This window comes from Colobus angolensis, unplaced genomic scaffold (genome assembly GCF_000951035.1).
Source record: "Colobus angolensis palliatus isolate OR3802 unplaced genomic scaffold, Cang.pa_1.0 Scaffold124, whole genome shotgun sequence".
Lineage (NCBI taxonomy): Eukaryota > Metazoa > Chordata > Mammalia > Primates > Cercopithecidae > Colobus > Colobus angolensis.
In genome coordinates, this window is record NW_012113586.1 from 7000722 (window position 1) to 7020707 (window position 19986).

Genomic DNA, 19986 nt, shown 5'->3' on the forward strand with positions numbered 1-19986 from the left:
AAACTGGCCCCACCTTACGGTCTTCTGCCTATCACTAGATTGAACAGGCATTTTCTGTCCACTTGCTTGACTCCTATGTGAATAATTAAGAAAGTCAAAGATTTTCGATTATTTGTGGGGAAAATGTGAAATAAATAGAGAAATACAAGAGCTCTCAAAGAAATATTAAGCAGAAAAAAATAGGATTGCAGAAATCTGATAGCAATGAATTTATACTAAGGGTTGAACTTAAAATGAAACTCCAAGTAGTCCAAACCACTGTTCATTAGACAAGGCTTCAGATAATTAGAAAAAAAATCAATGCTAAAGCAAAACAGATTATTTTACTAATAAGAACAGTTGATTAAAGTATACTATTTTATTTAGAGCAACACACTTATGACAAGGTTAGATAAATCAAATACTATAAATCAGCTAATTCTTTTAACTATTATTCTACAATATTACATTTCTAATTCCCTCTTTTGCTCTTCTCATATGTATAAATGAACATAACCTATGCAAGACAGTGTTAATATAAGCAGGAAATCAGTGTGTGTCAAAAGTTCAGCAAACATATTCAGACTCTAAACTAATATACACAAACCTTAAAAAATCCTTCTTTTGTCTTGCCAAAAATAGATGCTGAGCAAGGGGGAGCCTTTGTGATTTTAATAAACCTGAAAGATATTTACCAGGATGAACACAGAAGAATCTCTGATCCCAGAGATTGTTTCTATTAAGCATTTAGGGATCCCACTAACCCAAGTATTATTTAGATAAAAATAACATTATTTCATTTTTAAAATTTATAATACAGAATAGTACAGTATACTATTCATCACTGGATAGAATAAAATGCTAATTTATAATCAATACTGCATAGTCTCATTGCTTATTGAACAAAAATATACCAAATAATGAATTCATTAAGTATTTTTAAAATCAGGTAAGAGATATCTCAAATGCTTTGTAAATGTTAATAAAAAGGTTTTGGTAAATCGTTATATAGTTGCCTAAAGGTGTTTTGTGATACTTGGGGAAGTTTTGTTAGGGTTTTTGAACGGACAGAGAATGCATTATTGTTTTTTCCCCACTTAAAAATAACACAATGTAGCCTCCGGTATCTAAAAATCTGCTATACAACATATTTTCAGAAAAAGACTTAATTTGGATAAAAGATAATACATGAATAATTTAAAAAGACAATCTGACTCAATACTTTGTTTTATTAACTCACAATTTCCTTTAATTTGAAGCTTTACTGTCAGATATGGTATAACTTACAAAGATAACTATAAAATGCTAAAAACTCAGATTGTATTTTAGTCTATAAAATAACAGCCATTAAATTAGATATAATTAAGGACAAAGCCACAAAATCAGAAATACAGCATAATGGGTCTCTTAAGGCAAAATAATTGAAACAACTCAATTTTTGTTTTATTTTGTTTTGTTTTGTTTTGTTTTTTGAGATGGAGTCTCGCTCTGTCGCCCAGGCTGGAGTGTGGTGGCGTGATCTCAGCTCACTGCAAGCTCCGCCTCCCAGGTTCACCCCATTCTCCTGCCTCAGCCTCCCCAATAGCTGGGACTACAGGCGCCCGCCACCACGCCCGGTTAATTTTTTGTATTTTTAGTAGAAATGAGGTTTCACTGTGTTAGCCAGGTTGGTCTCAATCTCCTGACCTCATGATCCACCCATCTTGGCCTCCCAAAGTGCTGGGATTACAGGCTTGAGTCACCACGCAGGGCCTCAATTCTTCTTTCAAGGGCCTACAAGATCTTAAGACTGAGAGGCCAAGGCTGGAATTGCACTCTTTTTTTCACCCTTCACTTCTACTGGGATTCTAGATGTAACACCAAGATGAACAGTTGCAAAGAAAAGTGTGAGGGACAATTCTGTAAGTGTGATATTTTGGCCGGGTGCTCATGCCTGTAGTCCCAGCACTTTGGGAGGCCGAGGCAGTTGGATTACTTGAGGTCAGGAGATCGAGACCAGCCTAGCCAACATGGTTAAACCCCATCTGTACTAAAAATACAAAAATTAGCAGGGTATGGTGGTATGTGCCCGTAATCCCAGCTACTCCAGAGGCTGAGGTAGAAGAATCGCCTGAACCTGGGAGGCACAGGTTGCAGTGAGATGAGATCGCCCTGCTGCACTTCAGCCTGAGCAACAGAGTGAGAGTCTGTCTCAAAAATAAACAAATAAATAAATAATCGTGATATTTTATGTAAACATCTTCAAGTATTCAAAAAAGTCATCACACTTTTTTGAGGCTAGAGGCAAAATATTATAAGCATCAAAGAAATATCAATTATGAAAGTTTAATAAGTTAACTATGCGTTTGCAGTCTCTAAAAGTAACAATTAATAAAAAAAAAATTGGATGTAGCAATTATCATGGACTGCCAAAAGAACTTCCTAAGGGGACAAAATATATGGTTCTCTCTTTGATATGATTCCAGGGAATTTGTATTGTTTTTAAAAATATGTAAATATCTTGAACAGGCAGCTGACTGTGGGATTACCAGAAGGCCAACAGACACATTGACTCAAAAAGACACTGCTGAGTATATCTGTACTATCAAGTTGTATATGAACATCTGCCTTTTATTTAGGGATAGTTCACAGGAATGACATTTCAAAGGTATGAAAAACATCCAAGTGAGCTTAATATAGTTGTTACTGAACAAAGAAAAGATTCCTCATAATGTTCGCATTCTTAACATAGTCAGACTTTGCTCTAAATGCTAATATTATGCCTTGACTTCTAAGTAATTTATAAGTCAAGGTTACATATATAAATTAAAAACAGATTTATATAACTTACAAATACAGCTCGGTTGGAAAAAAGTCCCTAACAGAAAACTCAATCATATGAATAAATCTAGGCACTCAAGTTTCAACATACAAATCCTTAAAAAAACTAATAACTACAAATCCATACTTTCTGAATATATGCAAATTAATGTTCACCACCAGTTCTCTGTGAGGAACCGGTATATAAAGTAACTATTATTTAACTAAACCCTGGGCATCCTGGCATGGGGATGGTCAGGCAAGCAGCTGTAAATCAATCTAATTACAATCTAATTTCATCATGTTTCCACAAGGATAGATAAGGAAACATTGTCAACCACTTGGCTAAAGTCAAGATACAACATGTCTTTACTATTCTCTAATTCAGTAGCAATTATAAAACTGAAAATAAAGCAAAAAAAAAAATGAGGTCAGTTTGTCATGTCTTATTCTTATAAATTCATATTGATTCATGGTGATCATCTCATTCTCTTCTAAACACAATATTTCATTTTTTTACAATCTCTTCCAATTTTAGCACAGTTTAAAGTAGGGAACTGGTCTTGGGTTTTTGCAATATACTTTATTCCTTTTTGGAAACTGGGACATTTGTCTCTCTCCTGTCTCCAAGTATTTATCCCATATTCTCAGTGATTTTGTTAAAAAAATAAAAAAATACTGACAATAACCCTAAGATTATACCTGAGTCCATCAACTCCTGGGAGGCAATTCATTCGGGTCTTGAAAATTTAAATTCATTTAAAGTGAATGATACTCCATCTTCTCATATTTTTTGTTTGTTTGTTTAATTTCCTCTGTTTCAGGTTGTTTGTTTTACCTTTTACTATGGGAAAAGGATTTCTGCTACTGCAGGATTACAGAAGCAAAGTAGAATTGTATAGGTCTGATTTTTACCTGTAAACAAACATTAAGAATATCTTCTTCAGACAGTGAGCTATCCCTTCCCTCTTGTTGCTCTTGCTGCAAACACAACCTTAAAAGTTCTTTGTGCACTCTGAGGCATCTCGGCTCGTTTTAAATTTTGGTCTTTGAAAATTCTTAAATGTTTATTTCTTAAAATCTTAGCACTGTATAACTGTGTGATGATTATGTGCTCCTTTCACCTATTAATCATGCACATCCTTTAAGAAACCTGAGCTGTTCAGGGCATTTTGTACACCCATAAGAATTTCTTCTAATAATTTTTCTTTTAGAACTCGCTAGTCTTGAAATCACACCCATAGATGCTATAATCTTGCAAATATCTGTTTTCCTTAAAGGCAAAGGATGGGCATAATCATGTTTCAGTTCTCTTCTTTACAATGATGTCTGCAAGACAACCTGGTGACTTTCTCAATAAACTGTTCAATACAACCATGTCAACACACAACCAATGTTACAAACTGTCCTTTTCCATTAGACCAAGACTCAGAATAGCAGTCCATCTTATTATTTCTTCTACCTCGTGAAATCTATAGCAGTAAGGGAAGACTCCATGAAAGTGGTGAGATTAGCCTAATGCCAGACTGGCTCCCTGGCTCAAGGAAGGGGATTCCCTAAAAGAAATAATAAATCAAACTGTCTACTTGTTTGTAAAAACAAAGAGTATTTACAATGCTTTTCTAGATAATCAGTATCTATACATTTCATAGTAAAACATATTCATTCTATGGCACAAAAGCTGTTCAAAAATATCATATACATTGTTAAATATAAATTGTCAGCTATCTAAAGGCCAAGGCCATGGTTTATTTTTTATTGATTTAGTTTATAGATTTAGTTTAGTTTTTCTAGATTTAGTGTGTATCTAGAAAACAGAATAAGTGAATCAGCTTTTTTTTTTTTTTTTTTTTTTTTAGATGGGGTCTCACTCTGTCAACCAGGCTGGAGTGAAGAGGTGCGATCTCGGCTCACTGCAACCTCTGCCTCAGGGACTCCAGCAGTCCTCCCACTTCAGCCTCCCAAGTAGCTGGGACCACAGGCACATGCCACCAGGCCAGGTTAATTTTTGTATTTTTGGTAGAGAAAGGGGTTTGTCATGTTGCCCAGACTGGTGTCAAACTCTTGAGCTCAAGTGATCTGCCTGCCTTGGCCTCCCAAAGTGCTGGCTGGGATTACAGGTGGGAGCCACCATGCCTGGCCTTAATTTGTATTTTTAACTATTCATTTGACCTTCTCCATCCTTGAATACATGAAATTTTAGAAGACACTTAACTAATACAGCACTCTTTAACAGTCTGTCTACAACTTTATGTTAAATTGTGTTTTTTCAACAATGAAACTGATTTTATTTTGGCTCTGTCAAATCACTAAAATAAATTCTTCACCAATTTCTTCAATTCTTCATTAAAGCAGCAAGCTCTATGAGTCTTTATAAGTAGGTTTTAATTACATAGTTTATATGTCAATTCCTCAAATTCTGTTCTTTACTTATTAACATTTTAAAACATATTCACAAAATGGTATCTGGACTGAAATACAAAATAAGGCTAAGCTAACCATTTGAATCTATTATCTTCTGGCTCCATTGGGTATAACAAGTCTACAGCAGGAAAAGCCAAAAACTCTCCTTTCTGTGGAAGAGGCATAGGAATAAGACAAGAACAAGAAATGGAAACACTGATGACTAGGGCTGTTATTTTAGAATTATTATCATTACTATATACATATTAATTACATTTATATTATATGCTATATGTTTTAACTCACTCCTCATGATAACCTTTGAAGTAGGTGTTATAATTATTCCCATTTTATAGATAAGAAGCTAAAGTTTTGAGAAGTTAAGTAACTTGGCCAAGGTTACACTGCTAGTAAGTGACAGACTTGGGATGTGAACACAGGCAATCTGTCTTCAGAGCCTACACTGTAAACATTGTAAGCGCTGTCCTAGAATATCCCTGTTTCTTTCTCTCTCTTTCTCTGTGTGTGTGTGTGTATGTGCACACGCGTATGTATGTGTAAGAGACACGGTCCCTTTTGACAAATTTCTTGTTTTGCATGAGCTTATAGAGTACAGGTTTCCTGTTTCATAAGAGCCTACTTTTCCATGACACAGTCTAGTCATTTCTGAGTTCTGAGGAGTAGGTACTTAGGGCTAAACGCAGTGAATGAGAGTGAGCCCAAAGGGAACTTAAAAGTCTTGCAGGGAACATAAACATTGAAGAAGAAATTTCAAATGTGGAAACATTATAAAAGAGAAGTACAGGAGTTCCTCTTTATCTGACGTTTTGTTTTCCATGGTTTGTTACCTACAGTCAGCCTTGGTCTGAAAGTAATAAGTGGAAAATTCCAGAAATAAACAACTAATAAGTTTTAGACTGCACGCCATTCTGAGTGCTGCGATGAACTCCCATGCCATCCTGTTCCACCCCGCCTGGGATGTGAGTCATCCCTTTGTCCTGCTGTATCATCCCTATATCCATGCCATATATGCTGCCCACACATTAGTTACTCAGTGGCTATCTTAGTAGCTGTCTGGGTTATTAGATCAAAAAATATAGTATATATAGGATCCGGTACATATCCCCCAAGAATAAGGGGGGACTACTATACAGAGTATTGTGGGCATTTACAACGTAGATCCTAAATCTGGGGGTTATGGGAAGACTTCACTAAGTGCCACTGTAGCTGAAACCTGAAAGATAAATAGGAGCCAGCAAGGCAAAAAGGGCAGTGGGGGAAATGTTGGTAGAGGAAACAAGACATTCAACAGCACTTACTTGAGCTGGGGAAGAACATAGTGGTTAGAGGAACTGAGAGAAATCCAGTGTTGCTGGCTCTTAGAAAGTGAGGTAGAATCCGCACAATCTGTGATAAGAGTTCCCGAGACCAGTAGGTTATGCAGAACCTTGTAACAATAATTTAAAAGAACATCCACTAACTCAGGTCTGACACTAAAACCCTTTGTAATTCCCATAAGCTAACAACTATGAACATATTCTTTCTGGTCACCCCTATATTCCACATCTGTGTTCAAATGCTTTCTCATCATTTCTAGTCTGTCTTCTACTTAAAAGAATATATCCAAGGTTTTAAACTCAGAAGGTCTATATCTACACATTTCTCTAAGTATGCCACTCTCATTACAGGCAAGCAGGAACTTAATGAATTTTTAAAATAATTTATATAAATAAATTCCTCTCCAGTCCCAAGTGTGAAAAGTGTTAAATACTCCGGAGTCTCCTGAGCCATTTCTATTTTTAAAACTATTCAGTTTTTCAAGTTACAGTTTGAAGAAACACAGACTAAAGTAATGAAGCCATGTTATCATCTTCTACATAATAGAGCCACCACTTCAGCAGTCACAAAAAAGGCTCCTGCTAACAGAGGTCACATTCTTTGTCTATATTATGAATTATGGCAATAGTAAACGTTGAAATGGGAGTGTCCACTTTGCATAGGTTCCTGGAAGGGGCCATCACAAATATATTGGTCAGATTTCATATGCTGCCCTGAGTCCTACATATCACTGGCATTTGAAGGTCAAGCCTGCTGCTTTCCCTACACATGCCCAGAAAGGTTTTCTTTTCTCTCTCCCTCCTTTCTTATTTCTTACATTCCTCCTCTTCTTCTTTCCTTTATTATTTTTTAATGTGTTTATAATCAGAAGAATTATAATCATAGCTAGAGAAAGAACTCTTTGGCTTAAGTAGCCTATACATCTGGAAATCCATGAGCTCTACCAAACTAAAAATATATATTCCTAAAAGTCTAACACTGTTTATCACATGTAGAATTCCATATTAATGCAGCATCAAAATTGCTATATTATATTCAAATTATGTGTAACTAAAACCCATCATACTGTGGACATTTTTTTGTTTATATGATTTTTATTTGCTTAAAAAAGCAAGTGTTTCTGTGTATGATATATTTATAAATAACAATCATATCTCTAAAAAACTCTCAGACACATGGCCAGGGATCTGAGATGTAAAGAAAAAGAGGTGGTTCCCCAGAGGAAAATGATATTGCATCTATATCTATATTCTCACTTCCGAGGCAACTACACCAGTCTGTCAACACCCAGCTCTACCCTTCTAATCTCCATATCCAATTGTTTTCTCTACTGCTTTCAGTTTTGTGTCTATTCTAGCTAGTGCTCTACAGTGCTGTGTACACGTAAATAAGGTTAAAGCAAAAGGCCTGCACATTGACCACTTGTCCACCTGCTCCGAAAACAAGACGTGGGCAGAACTCTGGAGTCCACACTAAGATGTTCCTCTTTTCATCTCTCCTCCCTGTTGGTTCTTGCCACAGAACAGTGGGTACATGTCTACTTCCCTCACTGGATCTTAAGCATGTGTGAAGCCAGAAACTACGCTTTGTGTGCCTCTGTATCCTCCAAAATACCTAGCATAGTGCTGAATAAACACTTGTCTTAAACATGCAAAAATGACATTTTAAACAATGTGATCATTATACTGATAGTGTTTCTAATTAATTCGTATTAGAAAAATACTTTTACTATAGCCTTCAAAGACACAGAAACCCTTTCACTAAGCAACATCATTAAAAGTAATGTTTTGGCCAGGTGTGGTGGCTCACACCTGTAATTCCAGCACTTTGAGAAGCTGAGATGGATGGATTGCTTGAGCCCAGGAGTCCGAGACCATCTCTATTTTTCGTACAGATGAGTAAAATGCTGTCTCTATTTAAAAAATACAAAAAATTAGCAGGGTGTCATGGTACACACCTATAGTCTCAGCTACCTGGGAGGCTGAAAAGGGAGGATCACCTAAGCCAGGGAGGTCAAAGCTGCAGTGAGCCATGACCGCACCACTGCACTCCAGCATGGGGAACAGAATGAGATCCTGTCTCAAAAAAAAAAAAAAAAAAAAGTAATGCTTCAATATATGACAATGCAGTCAAATGCTCAAGATATATTTTAAATGAAAAAAAGCAAGTTACAAAATAAAATACTTGGTATGAATCCAAATTAAAGATAATTGAAGATATGCAAATAAAAAATGTAAGGGACACACATAAAACAAACTCACACTTAAACACTTAACAATACTTAAGGTATTATCAAAGGATGTAATTACCTTGTGATCTTGAAAAGCATTTTAAATAAACTTTTCGCTTTTTCTTTTTTTTTCTGAGATGGAATCTCGCCAGGCTGGAGTGCAGTGGCGCGATCTCAGCTCACTGTAATCTCCATCTCCTGGGTTCAAGCGATTCTCCTGCTTCAGCCTCCCGAGCAGCTGGGACTACAGACGCGCGCCACCACGCCCAGCTAATTTTTGTATTTTTAGTAGAAATGGGGTTTCACCATGTTGGCCAGGATGGTCTCGATCTCTTGACCTCCTGATCCACCCATCTCAGCCTCCCAAAGTGCTGGGATTACAGGAGTGAGCCACCGCTCCCAGCCTTAAATAAACTTTTTTCTTTAAAAATGTTTTTCTTCATAGTTTTTCTTTTTCAAATTTTCTGCAGTGAAAATATGTTACTATAATGAAAAAAAAGTTTTACAAACTAGAAACCAAATTTTGAAAAATTGTGCCTTTTAAAGATCATTAATGGAAAAGGAGGCCTAATGTAGTGGACCGTTATGACAAAAAACTTGCAAGTTCTACATGAAAGCTGAGACTATTTATGTAGGTTTTTCTTTAGTCAACTGTCTTCAAAATAAGTATTATTTTCACCATTCCTAGGATAAATTGCAATCATTTCTCTTTTAACTGAAACTCTCAGTCAATGGATAAACTAAAGAACTAAAACCTATGTTTGAAAAATAAGATGGAAATCATCATTCTAGACAAGACACAACAAAATCACCACAACCTCCCCTTAAAAGGTCATATATCAGGAAGGGCAAAGTAAAATGGGACCTTCCCAGCGGAACACAGTAAAAAAAGTAAAAACATAAATAATCAAAATTGAGTCCTTTTCTTTTCCAAACTTTTTATGGGATTATGAACATTTAGTACCCAAAGAAAAACAGCATTTTAGAAGTGTTATCCTGAGGCTATTTATAATTTTTTCTTTGTGACACTCACATCAGGAATCATTAGCAAACCTGTCGTAATGCCAGATAACCAATGCCTGGCTGGCACACCAATAACTGAGTCATATTATATGCTTCATCCTTTTGACAGGAGGGTACAAAGCCATCTATTGTGTACTGTCATTTTCACTGCAAACAGAATAACTGGGTTTAGTAGTCTTTACAAATCAAAGTTATGTGCTTCAACAGAATGTCCAGGACTTGAGGTAGAAGATCTGTTACTGATATTTCTTTACAACAGCTGAAAAAGAGATAGCTGAAAGGGAATATTGACCCAAAAAAGATAATTAGAGAATTCATAGTGTATTTTAAGAGACTTCATTATTGTAAACAATTTCAACCTCTGGATTCAGGCAGTAGGCTGATATAATTAACCAATATTAAAGGAAAAATTTAATAGTCTCCTTTTCTCTGATAGCTTTTAAAAATAGATACTGACCCTCAGAACTTTTCTACAGTAAATGGTTAAAGATCCCCAAAATTCTATTACACATCAAAAGTAATCTGACTCCAGACAGAGTGAACATACATTCAACAAACAAAATAATTTAAGTATTTTCAATTTCCATTTCTAATCTCTCTTTAATCAATAACACATTTAGAATATTTTTTAAATGATCCTTCAAAATGTAAAATGTCAGTTCAACAACTGGAAGAGTCTTCTAGGCAACATGACAATATAAGTCACTTCCACAAAAATCCCTCTTTTCAACACAGAAAATGAGAAAAATAAACAAAAATAGAAAGAAAAAATTTAATCTCTTAAAAGTTATCAACTCCAGAAAGTGCAAAAACAATTTAGACTACATTGAGGGAATGCCAGAAGCTGACAGCAATTCTCTAGCTCATAAACACAGCACGTTTTGAAAACTCTGAATAGAAAATATCCAGAAGGTCTCCACTGACACCCCCAGTTTACATGAACTATCAGAAAGCACGGCAGGACTGAAGGTGGAACTCACTGGCCAAACTCATCGGCCATTTTTCTTCTGTACAAGGTTCTTAACTGGGAGGTCTGATGTCAGTAGGCAAACCTACTTCAAAGCTGCAGATGACAGTGACTTGACAGTGGAATGGTACATGACAAAAGGTGTATGAGTTGTGGCAGAGTACTTTCTAATCCACCATCAGCTCACCTTGAAGCAGAGGGAACCAAATGAAGCTACCACGCCTACTCCCAACAAGGGAAAGGCAAAAATTTCCAATGCATAGGAGCAAAAGACAAAAATTCAGAGAGAAACGGACATAAAGCTACCAAAACGTTTCCTTGGCTCTCTAGCTCCCTCCTTACCCACTACTACCAATGCAGGCATTTTAATAGCTAAATAGAGGCTATTTGCCATCTATAGCAAGCTGAAGACTTCATGTGCCAATGGTAAGAGCTAAGTGATACCAAGGTAAACTGAAAAGGTAGTCAAGAAATAGCACTAATGGGCTTTATGTGACGAAGTAAGAAAATTAGACTGGCATATTAAAAAAGTAACTTTGTGTGGAGAATGTACAAGGGGGCAAGAATAGCTATGGGGCATGCAATTAAACAGTGAGGGGTCATTGTCCAGGTGAGAGATGATTTTGATTTACAGTGGTAATGAAGGAGAAAAGGAGATGGATTTGAGATTCACTGTACATACCCATACATATGAAGAGTTTTTCAATATCAAAAACTATCCTTAGAAGAGGAAATAATCTTATTTTGAACCTTAGAATATTTCAGATTATAGACTGACATATAAATTATTTTGTTCTGAAAAATCACAAAGTACTGTCTGGAACAGGCAGGTTAGCCTGAATCAACAAAAATTGCTTCAAGAGATAATTTAACACAACTGGTAAAAAAAAGAAAAAAGAAAAAAGTAAGCAAAGTAAGAAGATTTAGTAATTACTCCATGACGTATTACCTCCCTGCTGTGTGTGTTAGATGTCACCATTAAGCAATATTTCAATGATCATTTGAAAAAAGTGATTCAGTTCATGCTTAGGTTACAGGATCATGAATATATGCCAACAGAAAAAGTAGGGGGAAAAATTCTGCCCTAATTGTACTTGGAACTGAGACAGCATTATACATGGATTCAAAAAATACATTATCTCAAACAACTTAGATGGAAGGGAGGAGGAGATGATCTGGAAAACTGTGTTAGATCACTCATTCCAGCGTTGACAAAGCACCAACAAAATTTTTGTATGACACAGTGGCAAAACCAGTATCTCTAAATTGTGAGTTTAAATATATGTATAATTAAATTAAATATTAGAAGTAGAAATTTGATTATGTCCCTAAAAGTTAGATTCATACTGTCTAATCAAAAGATTTTTAAAAAAAAACACATGTCTTCTAGTAATTGTGGATAGCTTAAGAACAGGCTCTTCTTGTATTTGGATATACATGGGACTGTGGGTAGAAGTCATAATCCTTGGTAGTACATTTGACAGGAAGATTCAGGGAGAGCCAAAAATAATAATGACACCAGGTTTCTCATTTGAGAAACCAGGTAAATTTAAGTTCTATTTAAAGAAAAACAGAAAGGAGAAGAACAAGTTTCAGAATTGAGGCAGGAAATCAGGTTGGTTTGGGGCATGCTGTTTTGATATGCTGGTGAGACGGACACCTTGTAGAAATATCAAGTAGGTTGTTGGATATAACTATGTGGAATTCAGAGAAGAGATCTGAATTTAGAGCTGGAAACTGGGAGACTTTACCTCACAGAGAGTAACTGACAATAATCTTTGTCAGTTAATAGCTTTGAAAGAGATGTGCAGCAATAAGTATTTTCATGCACTATTAATGAGGGTATACAGTTGCGCAACCTTTCTGAAAGGCATTATGGCAATATCTATTAACATATACTTGCATATCCTCTTACAAAAAGATCTACTAAGGTAATATTCAAATACAAATGTAAAAAACATGTATCCAACTATAGGGAACTGATGAGTACATCGTTAATAATGAAACCTATCTTCAACTACTGATTTATAATGTTTAAATATATTGAGTAAAAAAAAAAAAAAGAGGATGGTGCAGAATAGCATTTAGTATACAATATTTACGAAATTGGTACACATTTCTTATATACGTATGCAAAACATATTCTAAAATGTGCTTATTTCTCAGTGGCAAGACAATGAAGAATTTTTCTCCTCCTCTTCATAATTTTCTATCGAGAGGTTTTTTTTTTTAAGCGAACAACAAAAGTACACCATTTTTTAGAAATCTATAAAGCTTCTGTTTTTCCCCCCATTCTCTTAAGTGCTTAAGAATTAGAGCAAATATAATCTTTGAGGCAAACAAGAAAAACAAGAGAAGACGACCACCCTGGCCAAGTACAGCTTGCTTTCAAATTTCAGAGCTGCATAACTAGGAACACACTGTCAAAGCTGAGCACGATCCCAGGCTTCAGACCAAACAATTAAGCTAGAGAAGTCAGTCCTGGTTGACCTAAGCCTGTAATTTGATTACTGAAATGAATACTAACAGGCCACTTACAGAACTGGTTCCTCCACCCCGACCCAGTGATTGAACACCACATGGTGATTAAGGCAATTTACTGTAAGACCACATCTTAGGGATTAGTAAATTATGTACAAGAAAACATGGACAGGAGAAAAACAATTAAATAGTCTGATTCCAATAAAAATACTTCCCATAAAAAAGAAAAAAAAAATCACATGATAGAGGTGATCATTACTCTTCCCTTAAAATATATAAAACCAAGAGGACAGAAGGGTAATAATACAAAATACCAAGCACTATGCTAGGCATTGGGGATATAAAAATCACAAAGTAATACCTGTCTTTGGTGTCATAATGGCCACCCCGATGTTATAGTATCATAAACCAGTCTAAACAAATAACTACAAAACCCAGTTAAGAAGCATGTACAAGGTACACAGGAGTATGTATCCAAGAGAAAATAATTGTAACTGGTAGGGGAAGCCAGGCAACATAGACTGGAAGAATGAATGGAGAGGATCGATAGAGGGAGCACAGTGGGCATTCCAGGCAGGAGACAGGACATGCTGAATGGCATGGAAGGAAAAGCAAGGCAGCAAGGGATTATATGACTAGAGTGATAGGCGGGAAGCTCGGATGAAAGAAGGATCTAACTCATGACCATAAAGGATTAGAGCATTACTCTGTGGTGAAGTCACTAAATATTTTACCAGGACTCATGACATAGCCAGACTTGTGTTTTAGATGGATCATTCTGGCAACAATGTGACTATGGGAAAAGCAGAACAGTTGGAGGGCACTAACACCAGCACAGGATAAATTTAGCTGCAAACCAATTAATACTGGCAGTAGAAGTAGTATTAGAAGAATCAACACAGCAGAAAATTGTATTGGTGAAATAGGAGGCAGAGTCAAGAAACACACTAAACATAAGAAATTAGCTGGGATGTGAAGTGAATGAATGCTCACAGATGTGCAGGGGAAGTGCTGTGATTCAAACTTCAAATTATAGGTGTCCCTGCAGGAGAAAAGAGAATGAACTAAATGTTTAATAAATAAGGAGCACAGTTAAAGAAAACTCAAAAATTAAAAAGAAATTACATTTGAAATAAGAATATTAATATTCACCCAAGAAAAAGGAAAAAACAACAACATCATAAAGACAAATTTAAATCCTTTAGCTATGGGGATGGGGAATCTGATTCCAAAAAAAAAAAAAGAAAAGAAAAGATATTTAAACAGTCCAAATCAAGGGAAATTAAGATGAAAACTGTGATGAAAGACACGATGCATTATCTGCGGTCTTTCTGAGTTGTGATGGTAATGGTGGTTTTAAATTAATAGATAAATAGATAAATTTCATCTACTTTTTATCTTTATTTTTCAACTTTTACTTGAGGTTCGGGGGATACATGTGCAGGTTTGTTACATGGGTAAATTGAGTGATGCTGGAGTATGGTATACAAATGATCTTGTCGCCCAGATAGTGAACATACTACCCAGTAAGCAGTTTTTTGACTCTCACTCTCCTCCCACCCTCCACCCTGAAGGAGACCCCAGTGTCTTATTGCTCTCCTCTTTCTGTCCATGGGTACTCGATGTTTAGCTACCATTTATAAATGAAAACATGTGGATTTGGTTATATGTTCCTGTGTTAATTCATTTACTGTAATGGCCTCCAGCTGCACTGATGTTGCTGCAGAGAACATGATTTTGTTCATTTTATGGCTGCATAGTATTCCATGGTGTATATGTACCATATTTTCTTTGATTTTTTTTCTTCAGAGAGAGATGAAAGGAGTAATAATCCAGAGCTCTATGACTAAAGCTAAAAGAAAACCAGATAACTTAAGAGCTGCTGTAGGCAAACATTAATACTATGTTATTTAGCTACTGTGATGAAAAAATAAATAGGTGTCACATGAGAAAAAACAAGGCACACAGGTAACGAGACCAATAGATAGAGGGAGGAGGTACAATCCACACACCACCTTATTTTTCATGGTCAAAATGAATGGATGTCAAAAGTTACTGCTTTCTAGAGAGATGTAAATTCATCACAATTCAGTAGAAAAATGTCTGTTGTTAAGTTCAAGTAAGCACTAACATCAATTCTTCTTTGTAGCTCTTCAATAACATACATTTTCATATATTATGATTCTATTACCTTGTTATTGACATGATGAGACACATTTACAATACACACACTTAGAATTAACATTTTCCAAACTCTCTAATAATTCACAAGTACCTTAACCTCAGTAAACATGAGATACTTTGTTAAATTTTAAATTCAAAATTAAAACCAAGTACACTTTTGTTGCTCTTGAAGAATACTACTGTATTTAAGAGGGACCAGTAGGCAAAAAGTGCCACTGAGGGGAAATTATTCTTAGAGATCAGGATTTGTAAAGAAACAGATATGACAATTTAGAAGAGACCTTAAAAAATAAGACAACTGACAAATAATTAAAATGCTGTTAGTGATAAGATTATGAGTGGCTATGCCCTGTCTTTACATTTTTGTCTTAAATGTTGTCATCATTTTTACAATTTAAAAAAAAAAGTAGAAAAGGTCCAATACAAACATGTAGGTAATACTATAAAGACAAAGATTATATATATATACTGACTGAAAGGGAATTTGCAGACATGGAAATAAAGTTTAATGTTCACTTCTGTTTCTGGGAAGCTGTATATATATAATATAAAAGTTTAATAACTGCAATACAGATAGATTCGTATTTGACTCTATAAAATGAATATACAATTTTTCTTTCTTAGCAAAGTATGAATAATCTTTAAGCAGTAAGGCTATATTTATGTGATAATTATTTTAATTAAATTACCTAACTGATTTCATTGGTTAAATTACTGATTTCTAATTATGTAGCTCTTATTGTATTATGGTATATTATAAAATTTAAAAGAACCACTGATATTTGTTCTCACTTTATAGCAGTGATTTAAAGAAATTTAAGAACTGAATTATATCTTCAAAGAAACTGTGTAAGAAATTCCAATGGATAAAAACAGATGAAACTGTGAGTTCAATTTGAAAAGCTCTACTTCAACAGTTTCCTAGGCTTATACATATGCAGTTGTTTTAGTTCCTTAGCATGGCTGCAGTATGCATAAGACACCTTAAAGGGAGACATGGTGATTTCTGTTGTGTATCATGTTGAGTACTAAGGTTTCGAGAAAGGTACCCTGTTTTTTTTTCCCCTGCCTTGCCCACAATACCACTTACGTTCAAACATAGAGTAGGGGAAAGACTACCGCCAAAACAAATGGCTAGGTAGTTTACAGAAAAAGAAATGCATGACCTTTAAACTTAAAAAGCCTTCACTCATAAGATGAATGCTAATTAAAACAATATGATTTCTCACCATCAGACTGATGAAACATTCAACAATACTCTGTTGGTGAGGTTAGGAAGAAACAGATATTCTTATACTTTGCTGGTGGATACAGTGGCATACCACAGGTGGGGTGGTAGAAGCAGATCACCCTTGAGGCCCACAACAAGGGGGTGCATTCTACATAGAGAACTTAAAAATTTAACCAAACTAAAAATTGTTCTGCTTTTTATCATCACGTGCCAGCAATTCTAAACAATGTCAGTGATAAAAATACTCCCTGAAAAACAATTTGTGTTCTAAATTCTAAATAATTGTTCCAGTGACTGCTGAGTTTTAATAACCTGTACGTAAGCTTTAAATTAGCAGATTTTAGCCGGGCGCAGTGGCTCAAGCCTGCAATCCCAGCACTTTGGGAGGCTGAAACGGGTGGATCACGAGGTCAGGAGATCGAGACCATCCTGGCTAACACGGTGAAACCCTGTCTCTACTAAAAATACAAAAAACTAGCCGGGCGAGGTGGCGGGCGCCTGTAGTCCCAGTTACTCCGGAGGCTGAGGCAGGAGAATGGCCTAAACCGGGGAGGCGGAGCTTGCAGTGAGCTGAGATCCGGCCACTGCACTCCAGCCTGGGCGACAGAGCAAGACTCCATCTCAAAAAAAAAAAATTAGCAGATTTTTATTACTTATTTCTCAATAAACACTGAATTAGATACGAAAATTAACTTAAAAAAAAAAAAAAAGAAAGTGGAGAACTCCCAGTTTAGCCGGATACACATGGACTCAGTTACATTTATTTCAGAAGTTAATTTTGTCATGTTTCAAAATTATTCAAGCTCCGTCTGAGTACCATTTATGTCTCTGGCCCCTATGACACCAAATATTTCTGCACTTAAATAATATATTCCAAATAAATAACGATCAGTGTATGCTGTTTCTCTTTTTCTCTTTTCTTTCCTTTTCTTTTTTTGAGACAGGGGCTTGCTCTGTTGCCCAGGCTGGAGTGCAGTGGTACAATCACGGCTTACTGCAGCCTCGACCCCCTAGGCTCAAGCAATCCTCCCACCTCAGCTTCGGGAGTAGCTGGGACTACAGGTGCACATCACCAGGGCTAATTTTTGTATTTTTTGCAGAGATAGGGTTTCACTATGTTGCCCAAGCTGGTCTTGAACTCCTGGGCTCAAGCAATCCTCCTGCCTCAGCCTCCCAAAGTGCTGGGATTACAGGCATAAGGCCACCACACCTGGCCTTGTTTCTCTTCTCTAAGTTGTCTTTTTTTTTTTTTTTAACTTTTATTTTAGGTTTCTGGGTACATGTGCAGTATTGTTATACAAGTAAACTGCGTGTCATGGGGGCTTGGTGTACAAATTATTTGGTCACCCAGGTAATAAGCATAGTGCCCAACAGGTATTTTTTTTTAATCCTCTTCCTCCTCCCACCCTCTACCCTCAAGTAGGCCCTGGTGTCTGTCGTTCCCCTTTTTGTGTCCATGTATTCTTGTTTAGCTCCCACTTAGGAGAAGATACGACATTTGGTTTTCTGTTCCTGCATAAACTGTCTTTTTGTTTTGGTTTGTTCTGTTTTCCTTTCTGGTAGGAAGTTTTAGATGAGCTAATCAGACACAAAAATGTTTGCAGACAGCTGGAATCAAAATTGAACAATGGACAATGAAACAAAGCTTTAAAACTGTTATTTAAAGAACAGTACATGGAAACTGTGGCTATGGACATTAACTACGCAAAAATAAAATGTGAGGAAATGGACATTTATATTGAGAAAAGAACAAAAATGTGAAGAATGCTAAGGGAAACAACAAAAGATGCTGCTTTTACATTACTAGAGGAAACCAAATGGCACTGTTTATTTGAATGTACAGTTATAAACTAGTGGGTTAAATAGCATCAATGTCTACTACCACACAGTCATTTTCTCTGCATTTTCCAGAAAAAGAAAAACTTTTAGAAGTTTTTTAAAAAACCAAATAGAAAAACTTAAGATGAATTTTCTGGTGAAAATATTTTAATAAACATTTTCTGTACTGTAATATTTATTTTATTTTTAATTTATTTTTATTGGCATGATTATATAGTCAGCATCCGATCAAATAATTTAATGTTTATATCTCATTTCTACCCATTATTATATTTTGTTTTATTTCATGGTTATTTTTGGAAATAATTTTGTCATATAGGAGAGGTATATATTAAAAAGTTATCTGTTTTAGGCATCAAATATACTAGGCATGCCACTGTGGAGTACAAGATGATACATCCAGTGTAGAAGAAAAAATAAGGATAGTTAGAGTTGTTGTATTGCCAGAGACTAAATGTTTATGTTCCCCCAAATTCATATGCTGAAACCTAATCCCCAGTGTAATGGTATGAGGAGGTGGGGCCTTTCAGAGGTGATTAGATCATGAGGACAGAGCCTGCATCAATGGGAATAGTGTCCAATAAAAGAGAACCCAGGCTCCTTTACCCTTCTGCCTCATGAGGACACAGCAAAAAGATGGCCATTTTTGAACTGGGAATTGAGCCCTCATCAGGCATCAAATCCGCTGGCACCTTCAACCTAGTACTTCCCAGCCTCCAGAACTGTGAGAAATAAATATTTGTTGTTTGAACCACTCAGTTTATGAAATTTTCATTATAGTAACACTAATTAACAAGGAGTTACACAGTTGTATCATAACAAATAGAAACACACTAGGAGGCTATAACTAGAAATGAATAAAAATGTTTACCTATGACAGGGTGGTAAAAGGACGGAGGTAGAGGGTAGATATACAAAATAGAAGCCAAACTTCTCCAACTATACTTTATAATATAATGTGACTTCTGAACCAACAAAAGTTTTATAAATTCAAGAGAATAAAACTAAATATAAGATCTAAATAAGCAAACTCTAACTGAAAACAAGTAGAAACAAATGAACTTAATTGCTTGTCAAATTAGTAACATAACCACATGAGAACAAAAAATATTTCAAGTCACTTTTGAACACAGTATTCTGACTTACATTCTTACTGGCATATATTCTTCTTTTTTTTTTTTTTTTTTTTTTAGTGTGGTAGGTAATTTACCTTCTTTTTAATTTTATTTTGTTTTATTTTATTTTTTTATTATTATACTTTAAGTTCTAGGGTACATGTGCATAACGTGCAGGTTTGTTACATATGTATACTTGTGCCATGTTGGTGTGCTGCACCCATCAACTCGTCAGCACCCATCAATTCGTCATTTATATCAGGTATAACTCCCAATGCAATCCCTCCCCCCTCCCCCACCATGATAGGCCCCGATGTGTGATGTTCCCCTTCCCGAGTCCAAGTGATGTCATTGTTCAGTTCCCACCTATGAGTGAGAACATGCGGTGTTTGGTTTT

The 19986-nt window shown here is 35.8% G+C and overlaps 1 protein-coding gene across 2 annotated transcripts in view; it reads right to left on the reverse strand.

The window, feature by feature from the left end:
• The window catches only part of MAGI3 (membrane associated guanylate kinase, WW and PDZ domain containing 3), a 280854-nt gene that overhangs the window by 123999 nt on the left and 136869 nt on the right, over positions 1 to 19986 (reverse strand). The window lies entirely within an intron of this gene.